A 23,326-nucleotide genomic window follows, 5' to 3' on the forward strand; every position below is an offset into this window, starting at 1 on the left:
GTTTGTTGATTTTTATGCGTTTGCTTTAGGGCGGCGCGGTTGGTGTCTGCGGAAGAGTTTTCCATGCGTTTCGGTGGTATGTGTATAGAAGAGATTATTTGGTAAGCGTTTGGCGTTCGCTAATAATGCATAAAAACTCGACAAATTTATCGGAAATGGGATAAATTTTGTTTGAAGTTGCGGATGGATTGTTTGTTGGAAATAATTTTAGATGATAAGGGTTGATGTTTTTGGACAGATAGAATCTCATTCACTTTGGCAGAAAGCGATAAGCTTGTGGCATGGAAAATGTTCTGGAAAAGACGAAGTAGTTTAGTTGTCTCACAAAAGAACACTTGTGACAAGGCAATATCCGTTTTATCCATCTGTATCCACAACATTTTTCATTACGACACAAGCAAATTGACTTGGTTTGCCACATTCAATATCGGATTGTTTTGTTTGCAATTACCAGTTTTACCAGTTATACGTACAGTACTATATTTATCACTACAGAACATTATTACACTAGGTATATTTCAATTTGAGCGAATAACAATCTACAAGGTTTTTTGTTATCACCGATCCAATCTAAAAAGGCACGTGCTCGAAGGTGTATGACCCCTCTAACAGTCAGTACCAATATATGTTTAGTTTATGTTCTTATTTTCTGTTTTCAATTTTAGGTATTTTGCTTCAATAAATAGTTTGTCTCTGTCTATGTTTTAACCAGGCTCATATTTTGACTTCTTTGTGTGCTTGGTAGTGCTCTTTAATAACTTGGTTTGTTTTTATTTTTCCGTGAAAGAAATTCCTTTTTGTTTAGTTAATATTAGTCATAGATTGCTTCGTGAAGCCCAAGCAGGACAGTTCTATTTTGCGTCGTCAGATAGGTTTTGCTCACGGTTTCGCGCGTGTTTTCGTTGAAGGAGATTTTTTTACGCGTATCGTTATACAATCCGATGACTCTGGAGGGATCGGTTTTGCTTATTACTGGCTAAGGACTGTTCATTTAAGAAAGTTGACACGTGTTTTTTACAGTAAACTGTTTATTTTCGAACAAATTCATGAGTTTACCTAGAATACATGGAAATCAACGTAATTTTGATCAAATTCACATAAATTTGCACATTAATTGAGCATTGCTGGAGAATGCTCTTACTTTTCTTTTGATACCTCCCATAAAATTCTGCACAACGTTTTTCGGAACTTTTCGAACTGCTTTTTGAACTGCTGACCACATTTTCTTGAAAAAATCGATGGAGCTTGCTTCTCTTCCATCTTTCTTAAGATGCCGTTTGATTATTGCCCAATATTTTTCAATGAGGCGTAGTTCTGAGCAATTTGATGGATTCGATCATTTTTCTATAAATTCGACTTATTCCTTCTTGAGCATCTCCAAAGTAGCTGAAGCATAGTGAGCCGATGCTAGGTCTGGCAAAAACAATGGAAGCATGGTATGCTTTCAGTAGATGGGCAGAAGCCATTTTTTAATGCATTCAGTTCTGTAATTTTCGCCGTTGATTGAACCCGTCGTGAAATATGTAATACTTTCATACCGCAGGAGCAAATTGCTTGCCATACCAAATCATTTTTCCCAAATTTTTCTGTTGGGATGTATCGTACGTCGTCAGGAATATCTGTTTTGGCCACAGCGTTGAAAAAATTCAATTTGGACACTTCGCGATTTAAGCCAAATCTCGGAACGGCAGTTTTTCTGTACACCATTTGTGCAGAAAAAAATTGAGAGTCGCCATGTCAATTCGACCCATCGTTTAGAATTTATATTTTTTTATGTCAACTTTTGTCTGCTGTCAAAATAAACACTTGAGATCACACTGAAACAAAATTTTATTTGTTTTTATGGAATTTTTACACCAAAATGCTTATATTTAGGTGTAAACTTTCTTAAATGAACAGTCCTTATTGAGCAAAAATATTACTGCACAATCGACAAGCATTTCGCGAAATACTATTTATACTATAAAAAAAACTATTGTTTTCTTTTTTGATTGCCGGCATTCAAAAGATTAAATTGAAAACACTTAAACAACAAATGTTTATGGTCTATCGCCAGCTTTCTAGGCGAATCCTGACAATATACCTTCCCCAACCTCCAACTCCGTAGCATTTATGAGGGTGTCGCTGAGTCGGTGACCTCTTATTAAGTAAGTGCTACATCAACATTTCCTTCCCCTATCCCAAGTTACGGTAAAGATGGGCGTGGCCGGGAATATTGATATTCATGCTTTTAGTATTCTTGTTTATGATTTGAACAAGGTATACTCCCCTGCCTTGTTCCTGAAAGTAGTCAGGATGAGATTATTAGAAAGAAACATGAATGTTGCTAGTATCCAATCTACGAAGTATACCGTAACTACGCTTACGCTAACGCTTAATAGTCATAGATTTAAGTTTAAATTTTATATTTGCAAGATAAAAGACAAAACTTCATTCGTTCATTTGACCATAAAACTCGTAATTTGTGATTTGTAGGCTTTTTTTATTTGATGATCATTAATCAACTTCCTGATGTTTTAAAATGAATTTTTGCTTAAATTTTGCATACAATAAGCTCGCGTTCAAAAACTTGTGAGTTTCTGTTATTAAAAAAAATATACAAGATGACTCAAGTAGTGTTTTGTTTTGATTCGTGGTTAAGTCACTTTGTCTCTCCATAAAGCGGAGCGGTGAAGGTAGTGGTTAGGTTGCGAAAGTTTTAAATCTTACTTTCGTCGTTTTGTAAATCCGGAAATTAAACGTTCTAAAAGTGAAAAATCACTAAAAAAAATTCCGAAAGAAGGTGTAAAGCGACTCACCCTGTAAGCCAAACTTCTCGGCTTACGCCACTCGTAGAATACACCCAATTGAAGAACCTTCAAATAATACAGGAATATCTATAGAAATAACTGTAGAAATCTCCGGGGGAATTTCAAACATGAGAAGCAGTTCTTGGGATTCCCAGTAGCAATTGTTGGATGTAATCTGTTGATGAATCTCTGTAGCAATCCTTAAAAAAAGTCGCTGAAGGAATCACAGATTTTTTCTAAAGAAATTCTAAAAAAAACCCTAAAAGATTTTTTGGCAGAATCCATAAAAGCCTACCTGAATGATTCTTAGCAGAAATCTTTGAATCCCATAAGATCATATGGACTAATCCCTGGAGTAATTATTTGAGGGATTTTTTTTTGTAAATTCCAGGAATAATCCTTAAATAATTACTCATGGAATTGATGTAGTCATTTATGGAGAAACCCCTTAAGAAATCAATTGGTGAAAATCTTGGTTGTTGAAGTTTTTTCCGGAGAAATTGCTGAAAGAACTCTCAATGAACTTTCTAAAGGCATATTCTATAGGCATATAAGGAAAAAAAAATGTTGGTCCTTTCCTGGAGAACCGCTAAGGGACGTCTAGAAGAAGCAATTAATTTAGGTATCTCTGGATATATTTTTAGGAATCCCAGAAATAAGTTAAAAGTGTCCTAAGATAGACTCTTGGTAAATTCTTATAAAAATCATAGCATAATGATCTTGTTCAATTCCTGTTTTTTTAATATTCATTTATCTATTTATTTCACAAAAAATTGAGAGAGGGAAAAGTCCTTTTAAGTGATTTATTTTAAATACTCCTCAAAACGGCACTAAACCTCTTCAACTTTTTGAAACGTTGTAAAATAAGACTGTTTAAAAAATAAATTCTCAACCTGTAATAATCCGTGATCCTGAAGGGGCATCTATGAGCTGTGGTAGTCAACGGACAAGTGATGACCGATGAGATATGTTTCTTGAACTCTGAAAAAAAAAAATTAAAAAGGCAGTATCAAACAACAACACATCCAATTCCATTTAACAACAACACATCCAATTCCATTTAATAATTTTCATCGTAAAAAGAGATTTACTGCCAATAACACTGCGGAACACGTTTTTGTCTCCAGCATCAAGATACCTCTATTTACTTGATTTAGGGTTGCTGAATCCATTGCCGTTTACAGAAATATCATAGCACGTCTAGTTTTTGAGATATAAGTTGTTGAAAATGCAAAAAATGACTATTTCAGTCAACTTGCATGCAAGTTTGACAAATTGTAAGGCAATTTATTTGCTTAATTTGCCACAGAATTCAAACTTTATGTGTATAACATTACTTATCATCAAAGTTTATAATACTTTTGATGCGGACAAGTTATTTTTTGATGGTTTAGAAAAGTATTGTATATTGCCATATAAGTGAAACGAAGAATTTTGTATGTAGACTGCAAGCATGTTGAAAAAATCGGTTTAATCTTAATTTAAACTTGAAATTTCAACCAAAATATATCTAAAACGAAAGTTTAAGTCCTCTTTTGCATGCTTGGTGGATAAGATCACAAAAAAAATGATAAAATATACTTCAAATTTGAGGTAAACATCAATAAAACCAATGTTTTGTACAACTTTAACGACCTGTAGCTAACAATTGTGACGTGCTGGGAAATTTCTGAGAACGGCATCAGATTCAGTAACCCCAAATCTACTAGAGACACATAATTTGATCCTTGAGACACGCAAAAATGTCATTTTTGTTGCGCTGTGTAATATCACGAATGGATGTAGGAAAAGAGTGACCTGGTGTTTAACAATTATTAAGAATTTTCTTTCTAGACAAAACATAATTATTGCAATGAAAAATAATGTGATCAATATCTTGATAAGACTCGCACAGTCACATAAATTAGAATCTAACATATTCACCCTAATTCTTGTTAACGGCGGATCCAACTTTCGATCCACGGTAAAAAGAAGCAAGGTATTATAATCCGAAAAATGACATTTGGCAGTGACGTCATTCCTATCGCAAACTCGAACGAGTGCAAAAGAAAGCAAGGCCTGATCTCCTTGCTATCTTCAATCCTTCTCTATCTTGGTAACACTTACAAACTGGTGATCAATTGCAAACTGATTTCTGTTGTGGTGACATGAGGATATGTATATCAGTATGGTTGCTATGCAGTTGTTATACATAACGGTCATAGCAACATATAAACTAACTGTACATAAACATAATTCAAATATTGCTGAGTTGCTTTGATTTCAACACCCCCTCTCAGTTTCCTTATAACCATAACTTACTTCTTAAAGCTATATGGGTAGTAACCACTTCGTAAGTACTGTGCAAAAAGATAGGACAAGTAATGGCCAAGAAATACTTCAGCTGTCCAAATTACTTGAGCTGTATCCAGTTGACAAGTTGACAAGCGAATGTTCGTAACGTTTCATAACGCCTGCCATGAAAATCAAATGGAGCTGTCATTTTTCCGTACGGAAGAATGTTCCGCTCAATTATTCCGCAAGGAAAATAGTGACAGTTCACACATACTGGATCAACTGTCAAAATTACTTTGGTAATTAGCTGGGAGGGAGACACCGATACTACACACGAAATATAGAACAAAGTTTGTTTGAACTGCAAGATAACTCCAGCTTGCCAACAACAATCAAGGCAGGCTTGGGAAAAATCGATAGTTTTCTTTTGTTGTGTACTTTCGATCTTTCCTGACAAACATGGAAACAGGGCCACAGTTTTCTATGCACCAAATATTAATTAGCATTGGAAAAAGTAAAACCATGCGTTTTTCAATACTTTATATTCAATCAGTTGAAAGGTGCTCACGTAACATTACTTGCATTATGTGCATGAATTGATTTTCATTCAATTTTTGTCACTTTTGATGAAATGCGAAAATATGTTTTAATCAGTTACGCGCTTTTTCCATGTTAGTCCAATGTTTGAGATCTGGGCTCACAGTGACAGTTCGTGACAGCGGAATCCCGGCTCACTATGACGTACAGAAATTTTGTATTGGTTTCTCCCTCCCAGGTAATTAGCAACAAATTGTACTTGACCGCTCTACTTAGGATGTGGATACCAGACTATGAACGTTGGAGTGGACAAAGACTTCGTGAGGATGTCTGCTGGTTGCTTCTGGGACTTCATTTCGGATGAAATGAAACTTCACGTCAATGTGTTTGACGGCTGCTTGGGCACGTCAGGAGTTAATCATCAATATTAAGGCTAAGTAGCCCGTCATTTGTTTTGGCTACAATGATGACTTTTCAACTTGCATTTCAAAGTGATAAAACTCAGTCTTGATAGTTTATATTGACTTGAAAATGTATCACTGTACGCGCTAATATGCATAAAGTATGCTGATACTTTTTCAGCTATGTTAGTGCAAAATCAACAGATTTTCTTTGATTCGAAATCGTGAGATGAATTAGCAACAATCATCAACAACGCGTACAAATTTCAATGACGGCCTACTTCGCTTTAACCTCCTTTTCCCGAGCAGCCTAGATAGCCGCGTAGTGTCGGTAGCGGTTGTTTCAACTGGCTAAGAATTAACACTACGGACTGCCTGTTCCGGTGGTAAAAGTCCACCTCACAGGTGACCCCTAATTTATGGTGTGATGCGTACCGTGCCTAGGAATGAATGGTTAGGGGGGTCTAAATAAAACCTAACCGCTAACGGAGCCTGTGGGGTATCAGGGCGCCCTCCACAGTATTGAGACCTTCCTGTGCTACCCGGAGCAATGGTGCAGGTGACCTTGTGTTTCTCCGAGATAATCGGCTGCCCTTCTTCAGCCTCTTTCCTGAGGCCTAATAAGGATGGGATTATGAATATGTTGACATTTAATTTAAATTATCACCTATATGGATTCGCATTATGCGTTTTACACAGTGTGTTCTGTGCTCTTTCGCCTTTGGCGACTTTAAATAGATACCGATCTGGTTTTTTCGTTACTGGTCTTTTTCGTGCTGAGATTGCAAAAAGCTTAATCCTGCCTAGTTTGGGTAGTGGCTACGGTTAGGTTAGCTCAGATCAATCTTCAGCATAAAAGAACAGCCACGATCAATCTTTGCAGACTCATGCAAAATGGTGCAGCCCAAGTGGCGCTAGTTCAAGAACCCTACTTTCGTAGAGGAAACTTCTATCTAGGTAACCTTGTGGACCCAGTTTTTGCTACTTTCAGCAAACTTGAAATGGCAAACTCGCGCTCCATGCCCCGCGCATGCGTGCTCGTAAATAAAGCAATCGTTGCTACACTCATTTCTGAGTTGACGACCAGAGATGTATGTGCTGTCACAATTGATGTTTCTGTTGGTGACCTCAACAGGAAATACGTCTATTGTTCTGTATATTTACCACATGATGAACCATCCCCAACGGATGACTTCAAACGAGTTGTCGTACACTGCGTAACAAAAGGCCTTCCGCTGATTGTAGGCAGTGATGCCAATGCTCATCACATCATCTGGGGCAGCTCAGATATCAATTTGAGAGGCTCTAGTCTGATGGAATACTTAAGTAGTACAGACCTTGGATTACTTAACATAGGCAATCGCCCAACCTTCATGGTTTCTAATAGAGAAGAAGTGTTAGACATAACGCTCTGCTCGAATAGAATCAGTCACGAGTTGACGAATTGGCATGTATCAGATGAGGAATCATTATCTGATCATCGCTACATCTTCTTTGAACATTCAAATGTAACTGCGCAGACTTTGCGTTTTAGGAATCCCCGATCAACAAACTGGGAACTCTATATTGAATTGGTTGCGACCAAATCTCATGGATATTCTCCGTCCATTGAAAATCCATGTGATCTGGATGATGCCGTTGATACTACAACATCCTACATTATGGAAGCTTTTGAAGAAGCATGTCTTCTGCGGTCTGTAAAGACTACAAGAGGGATCCCATGGTGGAATTCCGATCTGACTAGACTCAGGAAACAATGTAGAAGGAGTTGGAACAGACGCCGTTCAGCTGGATCAGAGTCGTTCAAGTCGGCTCGCAAGGCTTACAAGAAGGCTCTTCGTTCTGCTGAACGATCCGGCTGGAAAAACCTTTGTACAAATGTTTCCAGTTTGAGTGAAGTCAGTCGGCTGAACAAAATCCTTGCAAAATCTAAGGATTTCCAAGTGAACGAAATTCGCTTACCTAATGGTGACTTTACTTCATCCGATGAAGAAGTTTTAGAATGTTTATTCAATACACACTTCCCCGGATGTGTGGACATAGCATCTACGGATGAACCAAATGTCTTTTCATGTAGTTACGAGTCTCTGGCCTCGGCTCGCAGTATCGTAACTACTGAATCGATTCAATGGGCACTTAATAGTTTTGCTCCTTTCAAATCTCCAGGAGCGGATGGGATTTATCCTGTTCTGCTCCAAAAGGGGTTTGAGTTTATCAAACATGTTTTGAAAAAGCTACTTGTAAGCAGTTTTGCTACCGGGTATATTCCCAGATCCTGGCGTGATATTACTGTAAAGTTTATCCCGAAAGGAGGCCGTGCGTCGTATGAAGAAGCGAAGAGTTTTAGACCAATCAGTCTGACCTCTTTTCTTCTGAAATGTCTGGAACGCATTATCGATCATCACATCCGTGATGTTTATTTGGCAAACATGCCTCTTCATGTGAATCAAGGTCCGATAGATTTAGCTCACGGTTTCGCGTGTGTTTTCGTCGCTGGAGTTTTTTTTTTCCTGTTTTGGAGCGTCTTGCTGGGTAGTGCTTCGTGAAGCCCAAGCAGGACAGTTTTTACATTCAGAAATGGAATAGTGAAAAGTGAAAAATGAAGAGTGATTTGTTTGATTTGTGTCCTCAGTACTGTTGGTTTTTGGCTGCCCTAAGTTCATCGAACCATCCGGAAGTGACCGGCAGCACATAAATTTAGAGAATCAATCCGGTGAGTTTGTTCCAGTATGATACTTTTTCTTTTGTGAGCCTTCCGGATCGTTTTTGTCCGCGTCGTGGAACTTCTGATCGTTTCTTGAACGGAAAATGTTATTTTCGGAGTTTGATAATTATGTTCAGATTGCGCATTCTGTCCGGGCGGGTGTTACGCAACTAACAATCGGTCGTGGATGCTTTTTAACCGTTCGATGACCCTGGAGGGATCGATTCTGCTTTTCGTATAATTTTGAGCAGAAAAACCGACTGTGTTATCCTAGGGTATTTAGTTCGAACGCGCTTCCTTTCGTTTTTCGATTATCTAAAAATACAGTACCACCCAGTACAGTTTTTCAATGGGCACAATACAGTTTTTCAATAGGCGTGATTTTTTTTACGCGTATCGTTATTTTATACAATCCGATGACCCTGGAGGGATCGGTTTTGCTTTTTACTGGTTATTGAGCAAAAATATTACTGCACAATCGACAAGCATTTCGCGAAATACTATTTATACTATAAATAAGCTATTGTTTTCTCTTTTGATTGCCGGCATTCAAAAGATTAATTTGAAAACGCTTAAACAACAAATATTTATGGTCTATCGCCAGCTTTCTAGGCGAATCCTGACAATATACCTTCCCCAACCTCCAACTCCGTAGCACTTATGAGGGTGTCGCTGAGTCGGTGGCCTCTCATTAAGTAAGTGCTACATCAACATTTCCTTCCCCTATCCCAAGTTACGGTAAAGATGGGCGTGGCCGGGAATAGCGATATTCATGCTTTTAGTATTCTTGTTTATGATTTGAACAAGGTATACTCCCCTGTCTTGTTCTTGAAAGTAGTCAGGATGAGATTATTAAAAAGAAACATGAATGTTGCTAGTATCCAATCTACGAAGTATACCGTAACTACGCTAACGCTAACGCTACGCTAACGCTAACATGCCTCTTCATGTGAATCAACATGCTTACCAATCTGGAAAGTCCACGGTGACTCTTTTACACAAAGTTGTATACGATATCGAGAAAGCATTCGCTCAGAAGCAATCCTGCTTGGGTGTTTTCTTGGATATTGAGGGTGCCTTTGATAACGTGTCTTTCGATGCCATATTGGAAGCAGCACGAAACCATGGGCTACCTACAATGATCACCAATTGGATTCATCAAATGCTCAAAAACCGACATCTCTTCTCGACATTGCGTCAAGCAGCGATTCGAAAATTGAGTGTTTGCGGATGCCCCCAAGGGGGAGTCTTGTCACCACTTTTGTGGAATCTCGTAGCAGACACGCTATTGAGGCAACTTAATAATAGCGGTTTTCCAACATATGGATTTGCCGACGACTATCTAGCTCTGATAGTTGGTATGTGCATAAGCACCCTATTCGACCTGATGCAAAGTGCTCTTCAGGTAGTCGAGAGTTGGTGTCGCCAATATGGCCTTTCGGTTAACCCGAATAAAACATCTATTGTTCTGTTTACGGAAAGACGAAACCGCGATGGAATTCGACCTTTACGTCTTTTTGGCACTGAGATTAATGTGACTGATCAAGTAAAGTATGTCGGAGTCATTTTAGATTCCAAACTTTCATGGACACCTCACATTGATTTCAGAGTCAAAAAAGCTTGTATGGCCTTCGGTCAATGCCGGCGAACCTTTGGTAAAACTTGGGGCCTCAAACCCAAATATATCAAATGGATTTACACAACAGTTGTTCGACCAATATTGGCATATGGATGTCTTGTGTGGTGGCAAAAGGGCGAAGTGAGAACAATCCAATCAAAATTGGGCCATCTCCAAAGGATGTGCTTGATGGCGATGTCTGGTGCGTTCTCTACGACTCCCACGGCAGCGCTCGAGGCTCTTTTCGACGTTGTGCCACTACACATATATCTTAAACAAGAAGCACTTTCTTGCTCTTACCGCTTATGGGTACTGGATCTACTGGAGAAAAATCCAGTGAATCGTAGATCTACACACACTTCGTTGTTTCCACTTTTAGTGAATTGGGACAAAATTGTCCTTGCTCCAAGTGATCTCACAATTGCTTGTCACTTTCCTTACAGGACATTTACCACACAATTCCCTTCACGGGAAGAGTGGACGTCTGGCTATTTGGAAAGAAGTATATCAAACAATATAGTATGTTACACTGATGGCTCCCTTCTTGAAGGTAGAGCTGGTGCAGGAGTTTATTCTCGTGAGCTAAGGCTGAATCAGTTTTACTCACTTGGTAGAAACTGCACCGTTTTTCAGGCGGAAATATTTGCTCTTATGTGTGGAGTGCAATCAGCACTTCAACAGCGCGTAATGGGTAAAGTCATATACTTCTGTTCAGATAGTCAGGCTGCTATAAAAGCTCTTGCTTCGGCCAACTCAAGGTCGAAGCTTGTTATCACATGTCGAACTCAAATTGAGGAACTGAATTCAGTCAACTCTGTAACTCTTGTATGGGTACCTGGCCATTCTTCCATCGTTGGAAATGAATTGGCTGATGAGCTAGCTCGCGATGGAGCATCGCATGACTTCATTGGCCCTGAGCCGGCTATTCCAAAGTGCTGGGTGAAGCTTCAGATAAATTCTTGGGCGGCAACTCAGCACAAGCAATATTGGAATAGTTTGGAGTCATGTCGTCAAACAAAATTGTACATTACTGAGCCATCTCCAAGGGTGGCGAAGTATTTAACAAATCTGTCAAAGCAGAATTGCAGTCTCTTGGTCAGAGCGTTGACAGGCCACTGCCGACTCAACTATCACATGGCAAATATTCAGCGTGCTGACTCATTTGTGTGTGATAGTTGTGACTCCGAATATGGAACTTCATATCACCTGATATGTAACTGTCCAGTTTTTGCGCAAATGCGATTCCAATTACTTGGTAAACACTTATTAAGTGAAACTGAATTCAGAAGCCTGAATCTTCAGGACATTCTGTTATTCTTAACCCGCTGTGGTAATGAGCCTATACTCTTTACGCTCTTGCGTTTTGCAGTGTCCTTTTTAGGGCGCTGTTCGAACCCATTGTGGTATGGAGCTACATGCTCTAAATTCGCTTATGCGATTTTCCCTCTTCAAGGGACCCTACTCCCCGAGTAACACACATGTTATAATTGTGTATTATCAACTTATATATGACTAGTTTTGGTCATATATCAATTGATAATACACCATTATTACATGTGTGTTGCTGGGGTCCTATTTCCTCCCATCTTTCCCTTCCCTTTCCTCTCCCATCGGGTAGATGATGAAATAGGCTCAAATATGGCGATGGCACAAATCTCCCAACTGGTGGGGAACGTGCCTTTGGAGCCGGCCTTCTGATACCTGATACCTGCTTTGATTTCAACACCTCCTCTCAGTTTCCTTCTAACCCTAACTTACTTCTTAAAGCTATATGGGTAGTATCCACTTCGTAAGTACTGTGCAAAAAGATAGGACAAGTAATGGCCATGAAATACTTCAGATGTCCAAATTACTTGAGCTGTATCCAGTTGACAAGTAGAGCGAATATTCGTAACGTTTCATGACGCCTGCCATGAAAATCAAATGGAGCTGTAATTTTTCCGTACGGAAGAATGTTCCGCTCAATTATTCCGCAAGGAAAATAGTGACAGTTCACACATACTGGATCAACTGTCAAAATTACTCTGGTAATTAGCAACAAATTGTACTTGACCGCTCTACTTAGGATGTGGATACCAGACTATGAACGTTGGAGCGGACAAAGACTTCGTGAGGATGTCTGCTGGTTGCTTCTGGGACTTCATTTCGGGTGAAATGAAACTTCACGTCAATGTGTTTGACTCTTCTCATTTCCTCTCGTTCTGCCATCGCGATCGCTCCTTGGTTGTCTCGCGGTACCGAAAACAATAGGGCATCTTGTCGAAGATCAGCCATCAATCCGGTTAACCTAATCGTCTCACTCATGCAGAAACTCATGGCAACGTACTCGGCTTCGGTAGACGACATCGCCACAGTCGACTGCTTCTCTGATGACCAGGCGACAGTGTTTCCTTCTGAAGAAATCCGGAAACGCATTTCCGGTCGCATTCGTCGCTTGCGAAGTCGGAGTTCACGTAGGCAGGTACCGTTGGTTCCTTAGGTTTTCTTCTGCAGACTAATCCTAACTTCTTCGTTGATTGCAGGTATCGTAGGCCGCGTTTGGCATGCTTCCAATGTTCATCACCAGCAACATCCTGGAACCTCGCCAAGTATCGAACGACGAGACACAGGTCTGGTCGAGAACCCATTGTGACGTACATGAGACTACCGATGAGCTCACGGTAGGGGTACTCGCATTTTCCGGCTTCTCGCTTCAACTGCAGTTCTTGGCTGGCGTCTTCACAGGATTGGCCTCATCCACAGCGGCGATCAGGAGGTCGTCAACGTATACCTCCAGGTACTCAGTAGTATGGAACAAAATTTAGATTCCCGCTCCAGTCCACTTTTTAGATTGCATTTTGGTCCCATAACAACTGTGCAAAATTTCAGTTCGATCGGTGAAACTATATTTACGCGCCAGCCCTTCAAAGTTTGTATGGGATTTATTATGGGAAAACTTACTTTTACAAAGAAAAATCAGCAGAGGTCGCCTATTGATCTCTATAAAAATGCTGAACACAGAATACGATAGGTATTTCTACGATGAAGAATATTGCCCAAGATCGCGAAACAATCCGACACTTGTGAAAAAAAAAGTTATTCAATGAAAACCTATTGGCGTTGGTGACGTTGATTAACACGTAAAATAATAACAATAATAACAAAATTGGGCAAAATTTACGAATAGTATATGCTTAATAACTGTTTTCGCAAGCATCGGATTGCTTTGCGATCTTCGACAATGTTGTTTATCGTAGAGATACCTACCGAGATCTGTGTTCAGAATTTTTATAGAGCACTATGGGCGACCCCTGGCGATTTTTCTTTGCAAAAGTGAGTTTTCCCATAGTAAATCCCATACAAACTTTGAACGGCTGGCGCGTAAATATAGTTTCACCGATCGAGCTGAAATTTTGCACAATTGTTATTGGACCTAAATACAATCCAAAAAGTGGTCTGGAACGAGAATCTAAATTTTTCATATAACCGTGTCCCAGGCTAGTACTCAGTGGCATCTCCGCATGCTCCAACGTACAAGCAATAATCGTGCTTCGAACGCACGAAATTCTAGGTTGTCAGGCACTCGTTGGAATGGCTGTTCCAGCACCTAGGCGACTGCTTCAGACCATAAAGTGCACGATTCAGCCTGCACACTTCGTCAGGGCGCGTCTTTACCCCCTCTGGACACTGCATGTACACCTTCTCCTTGAGCTTCCCGTTCAAGAAAGCGGTCTTGACATCAAGCTGGTGAATATGTGTCCCATTCGTCGTTGCTAGTGCCAATAGCGTCCGGATAGTAGTCAACCGGGCCACCGATGCGAAAGTCTCTTCGTAGTCCACGTGCCTCTTTTGCCCGTAGCCCTTGGCTACCAGCCTAGGCTTGTACCGCGAAGGACGCCCGTCAGCATCTATCTTCAGGTTGAACACCCACTTGCACGGTACGGATTGTACCTGGGCAGGGCGTTTGACCACGACCCACGTTTGGTTCTTCTGTAGCGCCACCAATTCGTCTTGAATTGCTCTCCTCCAGTCAGGCTCGTTCGGGTGACCTTTAACATCGTTGTAGCTTCACCAGTAGTTTCGTTCCTTTTTGATTGTGGTGGGAGTGCGGTTCCGCCTTTCTCGTCGTTGTCTTCCATTTCCGTAGCAGAATCTTCGTCGGGGCCTTGATCACCTGAAGAACCTGTCCTTGAGCTACTGAACAACTTTGCCGAAGACGTCATCTTTCTAAGTGGTCAGGATCGTAAGCTATCCGCAAAACAAAAATTCTATGCTCACTAGCGTCGCCTGGTGGCAAAATTTCGAATCTCATAACTTTTATAATGATAGCGCTTGAGCTACTGAACAACTTTGCCGAAGGCGCCATCTTTCTAAGTGGCTAGGATCCTAAGATAACCGCAAAACTAAAGTTTCATGCTCACTTGCGCCGCCTGGTGGCACAATTTTGAACTTCATTGCGTTTATAATAATAGTCCTTGAGCTACTGAACAACTTTGCCGAAGACGCCATCTCTCTAAGTGATCAGGATCGTGAACTATTCGCAAAACAAAAGTTCTATGCTCACTAGCGCCGCCTAGTGGCAGAATTCCGCAATTGAATGACCACCATATGTTAGCCTTTGAACTACTGAACAATTTTGCTGAACATCATGATCCTCTATTTTGAATACTTTTTAAGATAATGATCATTTATAAAAACGGTCGTTAATCTGAATTTCGGTCGTAAAAAAGTGGTCGGAAAAAAAAACCGTCGGTAAAAAAACGGTCGTTAAAAGAGGTTTTTTTTTTTTTTAAGGCACTCCGTGCTCGTGGCCACTACAGTGCCGAAATCAGTTGATCTGTAGCTTCTTTATCGATACAGATCTATTTTTAACTTATCTATATTTACATCAACTTTCACTCTCTCCTACTCTTCCACTCTCACACCGAGCAGGTAGGAGAGAGCTCTGCTGTTAGTGAGGCTAGCTGCCTGCGAAGAGGGTCAGTTTGTCTCAGTCACCATCTGATACTGACGGAGGATGAATGTGCTCCCCAAAGCACGCTCCTCCGTGCGGTGTCTTCTGGTGGCTGGACGGGTTTTTTTGTGGAGGGGCTGGGAATTGAATCCATGACCTTCCGCTTATGAAGCGAAAGCGTAACCTCAAAGCTACGGACCTCCCCCAATTAAAAGAGGTTGGAGTGTATCAAATCTGTCAAACCAGAATTGCTGTCTCTTGGTCAGAGCGTTTACAGGCTACTGCCGGATCAACTATCACATGGAAAATAATTAGTGTGCTGAATCATTTGCGACTAAGATTTCACCTGATATGTAACTGTCCAGTTTTTGCGCAAATGCGTTTCCAATTACTTGGTAAACACTTATTAATTGAAACTGATTTAAGAAGCCTGAAACTCCAGGTTATTCTGTTATTCTTAACCCGCTGTGGTAATGAGCTAAAGGCTCTATTTATGCTCATGCGTTTTGCAGCACCCTTTTTAAGGCGCTGTTTGAACCCTTTATGGTATGGAGCTACATGCTCTCATTTCTTCAGTGTGTATAATTCAGTGCCTCTATTTATACAGGGACAATAACGGCACCGGCCACGGAAAGGATGCTGTCAAGGATTGAGGAAAGGAATGTTAGTGTGTAATCTTTGCTTTATCGAGACAGCGTCTACCTCTGCATCTCAACAAAGGTTATTATGTTTGTTCATGGGGAGGATCGTTGGGTCACAAGATTCACTGTGATAAACGATTAGACCATGATAAATATTTATTTGTGAGATATAAAAATGACTTAAATTGATATTAAGATTTCCAAGTACAAGAAGATAATGTCGACACTTTAAATGTCGAACAATTCAAAGTTTGTTGAAAAAGCTATGTTGAAATAAAAGCATGAAACGAACTCACCAATTGACCCTTCATTCTTGACTGATGAGCTACAATCCGCTTTCAGCTTCACTTCATGCATACAGACTAATTGAGAAATAAATACTCTGGAGACGCGAGAAAAATCACACTTTTGCTTTTCATGCAAAAAATAACACAAAACAAAAACACGAATCTCAGCTTGGGCCTTCGCATAGCACTAGGCTTACCAGACTGTATCCCTTGGGAGGACATGTCATACTTTTTAATCATATGTCCTCCCGTCCTCCCTTGGACTGAAATAGTCCTCCTTTTTCAAAGTGAACAATTATGATATTCAATATCCATTCATATCTTTTTCTTCTTAGTTCCTTCTCTTTTGTCCACATTTCTTAATATTTCTGTCTCATTTGAAAATTAAAGCTGTATGAATTAGGGTCAAACTAGGGTCACCAAGATTTTTTTAATAGTTATGTTGCCAAAACATTGTTCAAATCACTGTTCTACAATAAAAAAATATTGCAATCTTTTATTTTATTTTTCGGGTTGGTTTAAATAGAGTAAGGTGGGGCAAAAGTTCGACCTTAGTGGTATAACCAAAGTTTCCAGGAAAACAATAGCAGTTAAAACAAATCAAATACCATACAGTGAACCTTCAACATATTGGCTAAAATTTTGCTGAACAAACTTGTGTCCAAATATTTACCCATTTTTAGTTATAACAGTTTCAAAATTTATTGTTTTATTCGAACTTTTGCCCCACCGCTGGGGCAAGAGTTCGAATCTAGTGTGGGGCAAAAGTTCGCTGGCTAAAACACAAAATATCGATCCTTTTATGACAGGCATACTTTACACCAGCCGTAAACTTAAGTTTGCCGAAAAATACACACTAAAATTTCATCCAAAAAATGCCCAAAACCGGGTTAATTGTAATATACTCAAAAATAGCAGTTTTTCGCAAAACTAAGAGGAAATGTAAAATTTTGGTGACAGTTTTCACACGATCAGACAAATTCAACTAAATTTGAAGATAATATGTGGAATTTGGGCAATTTGAAAATTTTTCCGTGATTTTATACATGGGTCGAACTTTTGCCCCACTATGGGGCAAAAATTGTTTTCAAGCAATTATGCAAAATCTAATACATTTCAAAGCAACCTTATGATAGGCCTAGAAACGCGTTTACATAAAATATTGAAAAAGATTTTATCTTCAATTGGTTCCATGCAACGCAAGTTTGTCTAAAAATTACAATATTCACGTCGAAAAACAACAAATAGCCATAACTTTTCCAAATCTCAATCGATTTTTATGATATCTATCTTCTTCTATATAAATAAAAATGGAGTGGTGTTTGTATGTCACGAAATGGCTTGAGAACGGTCCAACGGATTACCGCAAGATTTTCACTGTTGCACTCCTCAAGGGATGCGACGTGTTCGTGCGAAGAAAAAAATTGGGAAAGTCGCCGGGTTTATCGGGAAATCGGGAGAAGACTAAGGTGTAATTTGTATGGGGAATTTCTTGACGTTTTCCAACAGCCTACTTGATGGCAAAACGAAGTTTGCCGGGACCACTAGTTTGGAATAAAAGTCTCTTACTTGAATAGCATTCGAACCACAATGACATTTATAAGATTTGTTTTGAATTGAGCTAGAAATCTTAAAAAGAAACTCTTACCCCACTCGAACTTTTGCCCCACTTTACTCTACGTTTGTATTGTTTTCAAACTGTAACTCCGAACAATAGCATACATCATTTCCCGTATGTTATAACCCGCGAGTATTATTACATTGAATGTGTGTGAAAAATTCCGGGCAATGGATTATTTGTTGTTATGGTCAATTCAGGGATATTGAATTTAATGTGATAATATTCAGATTTTATAGGAGTTGTTGGCGTTCGGAATTTTGGAGTAAATCATTGGCAACTGCATCAGCTTGCTAAACATAAACTATGATTTTAATCCCAGGACCATATTCAACAAAAAAAAAGCCTAATAATTTATCAAACCTACTCTATAGCTAGCTGTCGCAAGGACGTGATCAGAGAAGCTCCTGTCTTCCTTTTTCGAAGCTAGTCACACAAAATGTCCTCCTTTCTTAAATTTTCATCTGGTAAGCCTACATAGCAACTGCCCAGAAACCCGTGAAAAAAATAATTCCGATTGCGCGCGAATCCGAACACGTCAGCTTGGGTTTTCGCACAGTACTCTGTCGAAGATCTACTGGATTTTGTTAACTAACTAAAGGTATGGAAAACTCTACCGCAGAACTAAAATAACAGTTCAGAAGACGTTGCATATTTCAATTTCAGTATTTCTAGCCTCGGTAGCCTTTTAGCTAGCTATAATCTTTTTCAGACTTCAAAACAAGTCGCAAATCCTTTAGTGTGACCTCCATACTACTCACACTACCACCTTTGGTTGCCTTAGAGATCGACAAGTTTCATTGCGAATAAATAAAATTGAACTCAAAACACGCTGTTTGTTGGTTTAGTAAATTGAAAGCTGAAATCAAGTTGTAAGGAGAAATTGTACAAAAAAAAAAGAATACAACTGAAAACAATGAAAGAAATCCACGAGTGTGTGGAATATTTATAAATTTTATCGTAACTAGCACTAGGAGACCATGTGAGGAAGCAGAAGAATGAAACGCATTAAAGTTAACGAATGATATTTGCTGCAACTAAGAGTTGAGATTACTACTTAATAGAAACAAAAAACAGGAGAAATGAAAACTCCTCTATGACACTAACGAATGAGAAATCCTCTGAAGTTGAAAGTATTACATACTTTAGAATAAGGCAGGTCAGTTTTAAGGACGACAAACAGGAAATGCTAATTTTAAACGTAAATCTTAAGGAGTAAAACCATATGAAACATCCGCCACGCGATCTTTCCTTAAATTGTATGTTGTAAACCATTAGGACAAACTCAATTTCAGGTTGTTAATTTTAAATCCAATTGAGAAGATTCAATCCCTACTTCAGTAATCTACTCCATTTCATTATAGCCTTCCATTGAATTCAAGCCTTACCTTTACTATTGTTGGCACTAGTCATTTAAAATCAATCGTTTTAAGCATTTTTCGCTTACCTGCCCAATCTCAGTAGAATGAGATTTAAAACGACTCCATAAACTTTAAGAAAATAAAAAAAAAATCATTAACCAAATGTGCTTTTCCAAGGCAAACGAATGTCGAACGAAAAAGTCCTGTGACATTTTTTAAAACTATAATCAAGCGACCTACTCAAGAGTGAAACCCCTCGCACACATACAAACCTACTCAAGCAATCATCTCAAACTTAATCGATGCACTTTCCTTTTTATCGCTAAGCAACTCACGCTCACTAGGGTGCGACTTATTTGGCTAAAATTCTCAAAACCGAAAGTTCGTTTGCTGTTTTGAATTTAAAGCACATTAAAAGAGAAGTCTCAAAGTTTGAGCCAACAATATCAAGATTTAATGTGATTTTTGTAAGTTATAATATATTAATTTCAGTGAAATTCAAAAAACTTTGTAATTTTTCTACAAGTTTCAATTTTTTAACACAAATTTAATAAAAATTAGTAGAACATCAAATTTGAAAAATGTAACCTTTCAGTGAAAAGCATATTTGGCCCCACCTTTGAGCTTTCTCCTCATATGTAATTTGAATTCAGATGAACGCACAAATTTTTGTTTTTGGGAACTTTCGAAAAAAAGCCGCACTTTTATGCTCAATCACACCGACATAGGCACCGAAGTTTTTTCTCTCGAATAGGATTAGTGTGTAGGTAAGCAGCTATAAAATACTAAAGAAAAACCCTTAAAGTTCTAAAATTTTCCCCGATCTTTCTACTCCGAATTCCGTTTCCTGGGTACGAACAAACTGTTTCAAGTGCCAATTCGATGAACCTATAAAAACGAACGAACAATCCCAATCAATAAAAAACATAAATACAGACACACACATACAAAAATACAAACTAATGGATGAAAAAAGGACTTGACACGACATGGATTTTTGTTTTTGTTGAGAATTGTTTGCACAAAATGGCGAATCCTGTGCGTGTTTGACAGGTGTAAAAGATGGCGTCGTCGTCATCTAGACTATGAACCAACACAAGCATAAGCGCATAGACAACTCCGTGGCACAAATCTGATGATAAAATAATTGGAATATGAGTCCAAATGAACATTAGCCATAAGAAGTATAAAATTCAAATAAAAAAAAAAGTATTGCGATGAAACAGAGTTTCAAGATAGTCAAGAAAAACCATTGGAATTAACCACGTTTCATTTGCGAAACTAGATTGACAACGCCTTTATGTAAATATGTAAACTTTTCATTGTTTAGCCAGTAGGGAAATGTTGCGTTTGTAAAATTAGATAAAGAAACAACTAAGCCGTAGTGTAAAACGAATTGTTAAAATAGAAACAAAATCAGTTTATGTTGTTTTGTTTCTTCTAATCAGTAAGTGAAAGTGCGTTCGTTTTCGGCCATTCATTGTGTTATGTCCAGTTTTTTGGCGCAAAGTTATTTTCGATAACATTGGAAAAAAATATGAAGAAAGCAAACTATAGTTCGATCCTAGCCGAGGAGAACCAAACTGATGGCACAGTGAAGTCAATCTCAACCAGGAATCAGGTTGAACCAGGCTGAATCATCCGACAACAGAACCCTCATCCCCAACAGAACGGTTGAAGATTAAACGCATTGAATTAAAAACCAAATTTAACTAAATGCTTGGTGGTGGTTTGTGCCGTATGGTGAAATATCACTTCCTTGAAGGCGCTCTAATAAATGCTTGACAAATATTGTTGATTTCTCCGCATTACACGATACAATATTTACGATGAGAACTATTCGAATCCGTAGCGTAACATCTACTCAGCCAAACTCCATGCGTGTAGGTGGGAGCATCTTGCCAGACGAACGTTTGGTAATTGAAAGGTGGAAGCAGTACACATGTAAAACATCTGGATGTCGCAGAGCTCATAGTTACCGAAGGTCGAGACGGACGAGAAGGGTTGACAATGGAAACAAACCCGGAAATGATTGATCGAGTTTGATAAATAGTTTAATTTATTTTTTAACCTCACCGCTGATCTTGTTTTTGTTGAGTCGTGGGTAGGACAATCCTTTGACTGTCCTACCCAAGTGTTTTTGTGCGTAGTTCATGTCCTACCTATCCTACCCACTTCCCGCGCCACTGCATGCGAAAGAGAAATGTCATCGCGAATGTAGTAAAAGTTCAACATATTGAAACTTTTCATAAAAATATCAAGACAGAGAGAATAGAAAAATGAAACAGTTGAAACGAGTTGGGGAGCATCGAATTGGAGAGATATCGACTTACAGAGGATTCAAAATGTTTTATATTGAACATTCCATTGAGCTAGGGAAACATTCGATTTAGAGAACATCGAGCAAGGGAAAATTGACAGTATTGTTCTTTGCCCTCAACGTTTTTTTAGATCGTATTGCACAAATATTTTCTATACAGCTTTGCTATGGTATAGATGAAGATGCTGTTTGAAGAGCTGATTCTTCTATTTTTGATGGGCTACCGAGTCTCCTAGATTTTTATGAAGATTATTTCACGATCTAAGAATCAAAGGCATCATCAATCAATATTGCAATTTCCATGGGTTTCTAGTTAGTCGTTGGCACTTTTACGAGGTGCAGCTCTAGGAATAGGCCAATTGTTCGTCGAAAATTAAGAGGTTCGGATTGAAGCATATCAAAAGGTTCAAATTGCACCAACACAAATTTTGTGATCTTCATACTTTCAAAACCATAGGCTTGCATGTTGATGTCACGAAAAATTCTCCTTCTCTGTCTCTTTTTCATCACGCTCAATTGACTGTCCTGCTCTTTGACACTTACTGCTGGAATTGTTTAGATTTTTATATGGAGTTGACATTCACTGCTGGAAATGTTGACTTTTTTATTTAGAGTTTCAAGGTTATGTCAGGCGTGTAACGATCTACAGGGTGATTACTATTCCTGTCAGTAAAGTAAATGATCGTAAATAAAAGATATGTGTATGAATTTTAATTTCCAGTGTACATCCTGTTTTGTACATCTGTAAGGTTTGTTTTGACAAATAAAAGGTTATTTCTTTTTTCATTAATCTTAGTTTTTAGTCATATGTGTTGGTTTGAAGGCATTACACCTGGCACGCACGTTTTCCACAGATATGTATTTTTGACTAAAGTCCGATGAAAAATTTGCCTGATTGAAACATTATGTTACCACAATCTTTCAGACTTACTTGGAAATAGCATAAGACTGATTATTGAAAATTTTAGCGAAAAAAATATGTCTTTTTTGGTTAAAATATATGATTCTGAATAACTTGTATGTTAACTGTAATGCTTCTGAAACAACGCAAGTGGCTGGAAATCAAGGTAAAAAAATAAATATGTTATGTATGTATAGTGAAGACAAATGTTATAGATGTCCAAAACTGGATATTCACTGGTAATCAAATTTCATACAACCATTTTTTTTTTTCTATGATTACTTATTTTACTGACAGGAAATAGTGAAAGCTTAATCCATTAACGCCCAGTGATCTATTTTGAGATCAGATGCCTCGAACGCCCAGTGATCTATTTTGAGATCAGTAACATTTTTGAATACAGTTAATTTTTTAGACAAAATGGATTGTTGGTATTTTTGGCAAAGTTGTGAAAGACCTTAAGGGCAGTCCAATGACAAGTTTTTTAATTCAGATTTCTTCCACTGGGTTGCGCTGTCAGCATAAAACATACATGTTTTGTCACCAGCTCTTATCGGCATCACCACGCTCGTCGTATACTGTAATAAGCGTGGTTTGCAAATCAGAGATTCCTGAACAATTATAGAATGGATCCTGTGCCGGAAGTCAGTGAGGATTCTGGGAATCCCGTGAGGATTCTGAGAATATAATGGGATACTGGAAATCCAGTGTGGATTCTGGTATTGCAATGTGGGTTTCAGTGTGAATCCTGGGAATTCAGTGTGGATCCTGGAATAACAATGTGGATCCTGGTGTTCCTGTCTGGTTCCAAGTGTTCCAGTGTGAATCTTAGGATTATAGTGTAGATTGTGTTGCAGCATTGTAGATCTCTGGCTTCTAACGTGGATATTGGGATTCCACTAGGTTTGTTGTATTTTTATGTATATCCTGGGACTGTTGTTC

This window comes from Aedes aegypti, chromosome 2 (assembly GCF_002204515.2).
Source record: "Aedes aegypti strain LVP_AGWG chromosome 2, AaegL5.0 Primary Assembly, whole genome shotgun sequence".
NCBI lineage: Eukaryota > Metazoa > Arthropoda > Insecta > Diptera > Culicidae > Aedes > Aedes aegypti.